At 41.7% G+C, this 7,176-nt stretch overlaps 1 pseudogene; it reads right to left on the reverse strand.

Moving 5' to 3' along the window:
* Window positions 1-1,904: 1,904 nt before the first annotated feature.
* On the reverse strand, window positions 1,905-6,133 carry LOC132185731 (peroxidase 7-like; annotated as a pseudogene).
* Window positions 6,134-7,176: the final 1,043 nt, after the last annotated feature.

Here is a 7,176-nt window from a genome sequence, read left to right on the forward strand (position 1 = left end):
AGTTTGGTAGTTTGGGAGGCTACTTTATCACTTTTGAAACATTAGGGGACTAAATCGAAAACGGCTAGTAGTGTGAGGGGCTTTTTTATATTTTTCCCTTAAAAAAATGGGAAAAAAAGGTGAAGATGGAGCGGAGATGGGTAGATCCACCCTACCCCTCTACCTTCTACACCCTCCACCCCTGCAAAGAAAGGTGGTGGAGACGGAGCTCCACCATGGCAGCTCTGGGACAGTAGGGGTGACGACATGCGAGTGGAGCCACCCCCGGCATGGATCTTCACCCCTACAAAGGTGTTGGGGTAGAGATCTAGACTTCTAGTCTCTACTATCCTCTGTACGAGAGTGAAGGGTGCAGAGGGTCCACTCTCATTGCCCATCTCCACCTTTTTCAGTTATAATTGTTGTGTAAATATTTCGAACAATTCATCTTCCGTTAGTTTAGTACTTTTTTAAAATATTATGTGTTCTTTTTGTTTTGTTTTGTTTTATGTAGATTAATAAGTTATTTATATAATTAATATCAAAAAATTAAAACAGTAATTGGCACTTCTTTTTATTATTATTATTTTTTTTATCATTAGTTGCTAATTAATATGTTGGGAAAAGTATAACAAAAATTCCAAACTACCAGCTGTTTACAATATATCCCTTCAAAGTAGCCCACAAACTATCAAAATGTATAAAAAATGCCACATATTTTTTTTTTTATATTCCTATAATACTCCTATTCTTTTAACAAATAAAATGATTATAAAAAAAAATCCAAAAAATTAGTGAAAAATACAAAAAAGCCAATGGGTGAATAAATACCAAAAAAAAAAATAAAAATGAAATAAATAAATAATTAGTCATTGTAGTTGGCTTACATTATAAATTGCTTCATGTCGTATTAAAGTAAAATCAATGGGCGAATAAAAATAATTTTTTAACAGAATTTGACTCCAGAGACTAAATTGTTGTTTTTTTGAAATATCTCAAGAACCGTACATTTGATTTTACTTTAATATGACATGAATAGTCACTTTAGTTGGCCTAAATTATTTATTTATTCCAAAAAACTTTTTTTTTTTTTTTAAAAAAATTGTTTGGTTTTTTTTTTTTTTTTTTTTTTTTACAATTATTTTATTATTTTATTTGTTAAAAGAATAGGGGTATTATAAGAATATAAAAAATAAGTGGCATTTTTTATACATTTTGATAGTTTGAGGAGTTACTTTAGTACTTTTTGAACATTGGGATGCTATATTGTAAACGACGGGTAGTTTATGAGACTTTTTTATATTTTTTCCAAATATTTTTTATATAATTAGCGATGACATTGTCGTCTCTGATGAACAAATAATCAGTGACAACACTAGTCGTCGTTGATAACATGATATTAGCAAATAGCAATGACAAATTATCTCATGAGAGGTAATTTTTAACGCTATCTATAGCAACTACTAATATTAATTATTAATTAGTGACGACTTTTGAAAGTAATTAATAATAAGTCTTTAGCGACCTCGCTAATAGTCATTAGCGCGACAGGTGATTTTGAGTCCAAGACAGCAAATACTGCCACTTGTGCTCAGCGTACGTGTTAATGAGATAAAGTTCAAGGCAGGAGGTGCAGCCACATATGCTCAAGATGATCAACAATGTACTCAATACACTGGTACAGCAAGATTCCAGCAATCAGGCAATCAATATGTGATTGCACAGCTGCTTCGATCCATTGCCAAGAAAGGAAGGGAAAGACCACCAGTTTATAAGAAACAAAACCTTGATTGAAATACATCATGCATGGAGTCATGCATGCAATCCACGTACTCCTAATTACATTTTGGGACGCACAAGGCCAAGCGTCCAATTTTATTGAATGCCCAAATAACACAATTAAGGACCTCTATACCACTCTTCAACTAACTATTGACGAGATTGCAATTCACTCGAACTTCACCTTCATTCCCAGTAAGAACTCCGATGTTCCCAAGCTTTACCATAGCCTCCGAAAACCTCCTCTCAAAGAAACGGGGGTGAGACGCCATTTTATCTACTAAGAGAGTCGTTCTTGGATCTGAATAGAGTTCTTGATCCGTCGTTAACAATCCTTTCCTTGGTTGAAGATTTTTGTAGTAAACAGTGTCAAACGTCTTCGGAGTTGTTACATCGAGATTAACAAGGTCCGTTCCCTGGCTACATCTTTCCTTCAAAAGATTCATGTAAGTGGCATCGAGTGAGGGATCGGGCTTTCCGGTTCCATTGAAATCGCTGACCCTGTTTAGAAATGTACTGCAAGAAGCTCTCCCGATGGTGTGTGCTCCAGAGAGAGTGACTAAATCATGCATATCTAGACCTTTAGATTTGAAAAAATTGATCAAGGTGGTGACATTTTCATGCCCGTGAGGGACCTTTACGGCTTCTGTGTCTATAGAAACTGTCCCATCTTTGCGCCCGAACGGGACTGGCCGAAAGGGGCCTTCGATAAAAAGGCTAGCCTCTCTCGTGGCACCGACGAGAATGTCGGCGCAAGAGACGGTTCTGGGGCAACTCTCCTCAAGAGCTGCCTTGATTTCGTCAATCACTTGGAAACCTCTCAGAGTACTGCTGACAGATGCTGTCCTCTCGCTTGCTGTAGAGTTCAGCAAAATGGATCGGTCGCATCCCTGCAATAATGCACGACTTTTTCTTCTAAGAAATTTAAGAAGATAGACGAACATATGTGTTAAGAATATTACTTATTATTTACTTCTTTAGGTTTACCTTTTCTACTAGGTTTACTTTTCCTTAACCTATTAGGTTACTTGCCTCTCTATAAATAGAGGCCCTTGTATTCATTATCATACAAGACTCAATACAATGTAGTCCTATATGCTTCCGCTCTCTCTCTCTTTTCTCTCTCTCTTTCTTCCGTTCTTCTATATCTCTCCATTATTCTAACATGGTATCAGAGCCACCTTCTCTGGCCTTCAATAAACGTCTTTGACGTTTTCCGGCGCTCCCTTCAACGACCTCCCAATTTCGGTCGCGCCTCCACGCTCCTCCGACAATTTCTGTCTGAGCCAATCGCGCCGCCACCGTGACTCCTCTTGGCCAAATAACCACCAAAAGTGGTGTCTTGGTCCTAGAACGGTGGATCTGGGCAATTTCAGCCTATTCCAGCGTTGCACGCGCCTCCACGCTCCGCCCTCAGAAACTGCCGTCTCTCCAACGCACGGCTGCCGCTCCTCCACACTCCTCCACCTATGTCGGATCTTCGTGGTTTTCACTCCGTTCGATAGATCCGGGAAAGACGAGGCGAGAGCCGTCGAGTACAGCCTCATCGGAACCTCCACGTGCCACCACGCGCCGCTAGAAGCTTTTGACGTTCAATCCGGCGCCGCCAGTGTTATCCGGCGAATCCTTCTCTCTGATCCTCACGGTTCTCTATCTTCTCCTCGAGGTTTTCAGCGTATCACTATAACGCTTGAAAGCCCGGAAGACAACCGTCCCAGAGCCGCCGCACACAGCCATATCGGAGCCTACACGCGCCCTCACGAGCCGCCCAAAGGTTCGGCAATTCCGCCACTGCCGTCCAGCCACCGCCTACCACGGTGGTCCGATTGCTTCCTTCAGGCCACGGATCGATAGATCTGCTCCCCAGGATTCCAGATCAGGTCTCAGATCTGCCATACGAGCCTTCACGCGCCTCCACGCGCCACCAGAAGCTCCGCGCGTGAGATCCACGCGCCAGGTCGCGCCGCCGTCGAGCCACCGCCTGACACGGTGGTCCGATTGCTTCCCTCAGGCCACCGTTGGATAGATCTGCTCCCCAGGATTCCAGAACAGGTCTCAGAGCCTCCATACGAGCCTTCACGCGCCTCCACGCGCCACCAGAACTCCGCGCGTCAGATCCACGCGCTTCCACGCGCTCCTGCGCCTCCACGCGCCACGCACCCACGCGCTCCACGCGCCCACGCGCCATCGCACCCATGTGCCACGTCATCCTTGCCACGTCAGCCCTAATTGCCAAGTCAGCATATCCACGTCACGCAACGTGCAACGGCATAGTGCCATGTCATCAGTGCCACGTCATCAGTCCACGTCACCGTGCCACGTCACCAGTATCAGTCTGACCTTGCCACGTCATCACTGCCACGTCAGCGTTGACTTTTACTGTTGACCGTTGACTTTGACTTTGACTTTGACCACTGAAAAAGTTGACCAGGTGTTTCCTACTCAATTTTTCGTCCTGATTTCAAATTTGTGGTCTATTTTTGCTTTTGGCATCTCTATATGGCAGAAAACAAGACTCTTCTTCAAATTTAGGCGTTTGTTTTATGCGGTTCAAGTTGGTTTATGCTAGTTCAATTCGGTTTTATAGCCTGTTCTTTGGCACAATTCTATCCGGTTCATTCTTCTAGCGGATGGCACTCTCGGGTCAGACCAATATTTCCTTAGGTCCATGGGTTTTCGGGCCAAACAAGCCCCTTTTAACCGGCCCACTTATGCCTTGTCAAATGCCGCCATCACCGGTCACTGAATAGCCTCTTCAACCGGCCCTGCTTATCTCAGCCGATCAGGCGAGACGATCTACTAGTTAGATGGGCCAGACTTTAGTTCAGCCGTCAAGGCGAGACGGTCCAAGGGTTTCAGGCATGATTAACCTCTTAAGCGGCCCTGCTTATCTCAGCCGACAAGGCGAGACGGTCCAAGGGTTTCAGGCATGATTAGCCTCTTCAATCGGCCCTGCTTATCTCAGCCGACAAGGCGAGACGGTCCAAGGGTTTCAGGCATGATTAGCCTCTTCAACCGGCCCTGCTTATCTCAGCCGACAAGGCGAGACGGTCCAAGGGTTTCAGACATAATTAGCCTCTTCAACTGGCCCTGCTTATCTCAGCCGATCAGGCGAGACGATCTACTAGTTAGATGGGTCAGACTTTCGTTCAGCCGACAAGGCGAGACGGTCCAAGGGTTACGGGCCAAACAAGCCCCTTTTAACCGGCCTTGCTTTTTGGTTTTCAAGTCAAATTACAACCAAGTGAACCAAGCTCCAGCTTAAATGCATTGCTCAAATTCAGGCAGAATCCACCGGTCTCTAACCACTTTTATGGCGTTACTTCAGCAATTGTTTCGGCACAAGCAGCTTTTTTTTTCGGCGAATTCCTTTTTCTTTCCCTTTTCGTTTATCCAAACTCAATTTTACACATTGAGTTTGAGGGGGGATGTTAAGAATATTACTTATTATTTACTTCTTTAGGTTTACCTTTTCTACTAGGTTTACTTTTCCTTAACCTATTAGGTTACTTGCCTCTCTATAAATAGAGGCCCTTGTATTCATTATCATACAAGACTCAATACAATGTAGTCCTATATGCTTCCGCTCTCTCTCTCTTTTCTCTCTCTCTTTCTTCCGTTCTTCTATATCTCTCCATTATTCTAACAATATGTTTTGATTGATTAGAGGAAATTAATATCATCTGCAAACTTGCTCCACTCTAGTTGAACTATGGAATCCTTCTCTTTTATGGTGCTTTTCTAAGGGTTTTTTTTTTTTTGTGTGTGTGTGTGTGGGGTATTTTTCATGTATAGCTCAAAAGTCAAAATTTTACACGTATAGGTTTCATTGAATGAAGATTTTCTACGTAACCCATTATATAATATATATGAGTAATGTTAAAAAATTTGTATTACATAATTCTAATATAGTAGTCCCAATAAACTTTTTATTTATTTATTTTTTTCAACAATGACTAATTTAAGACATGTTAGTATTGTGAGATAAAAATATAGTACATTAGTATCTAGTTTATTATGATTGGACATGATTTCTTTCGGTTCAAAAAAAATAACTAAATAAAAAAAAGCAAGGAAATGATTTAGTTTCACCAATGAGTTTGATTTAATTTATAGAAACTGTCTATATATATATAAAAACTGTATCTAATTACCCTAACAGCACAGTCGTGGAATTGCAAACGAATGAGGCTTGCAGCCAAGGTGAAATCCTTCTCATCCAGGCGTCCACTTTTTGGCCGATGATGTCCACAACATCCGGACATGTCTCATCGTAGTATGCCTCAGAGCAATTAGCAGTCGCAGTAACAGGTTCAATAACCGATAACTCCAAATTAACAAGGAGGACGAAGAGAGCCAAATACCCAAATTTCATGTTTCTTTGAGTGCTTTCTATCACTGCTTGCAAGAGTAGTAGGAAAGATTTACTGATTAATGCAGAGAATAAATGTTCATTTATATGATCGGTTGAGCATAGAAAATAGCAGGAACTAAATCCAATGACCCACGAGTCATGGGCGGATTAAACCATCAATCTTGTTTCCTGTTCCTGTAAAGCTCAACTAAAACAGAAATCGCCAACGTTTAGAGCTTTGTTAATATCGTTTTAGTACATGCATGGAAGAGGGCATGCTGGCTTCTTGTTAAGAACGTTTGGATATGCTTTAGATCCTAATAAAACTCACTTCTCGATAGTCACAAAAATCTATGTACAAGTAAAGGACATAAATCTTCTCTAAATTAGATCAAAGGAAATTTCATTAAACCCGGTCTAATAATTGATGTGTCCCTCTAACATATATGTGAGAGGCACATGTTTTTTTTTAATGCTGAATTAACAGAGTTTCTACCGTCAAGTTGATAGGTCCCAATCAGAGGAGCACAAAAGAACTGAATTATAATAAAGATAAGACTCCACTTTTGGTGGGAGTAGGAAACCTCATACACAAAACAATAGAAAATTACACAATAATCAATACCTACAACATAACATAGAGACTCTTAAATATAATACTCACACTATGCTACGTAACCTCCCTTGATAGCTTCCCATGATAACACGTTCACCCCCATAGTCCCACTATGGCACACCTAACACCACTACACGTATCTCACACCACACACGTCCCACACTTACAATTGCAACCACCAACTGTTCGTCCTCTTCTCCACTCTTCCAATCCCCCACGACCCATGTCTATCCGAGGAACTTGGGATTTGGCCTTCTCACACGATGTGGTCTATCAATTGCCCCTTTCTCCGGAAGAACCTTGTCCTCAAGGTTACAATTAGGAAATTGTTGCTTCAAGTCTGTAAGATCCTCACACGTGGCGTCGTCAGCTGGCAATTGTTTCCATTGCACCAAACCTTCTACAACAAACTTGGAACCTCGACGTACCCAGCGGTAATCCAAAATAG

The sequence above is a fragment of the Corylus avellana genome, chromosome ca6, assembly GCF_901000735.1.
Source record: "Corylus avellana chromosome ca6, CavTom2PMs-1.0".
NCBI classification, from domain to species: Eukaryota; Viridiplantae; Streptophyta; class Magnoliopsida; order Fagales; family Betulaceae; genus Corylus; species Corylus avellana.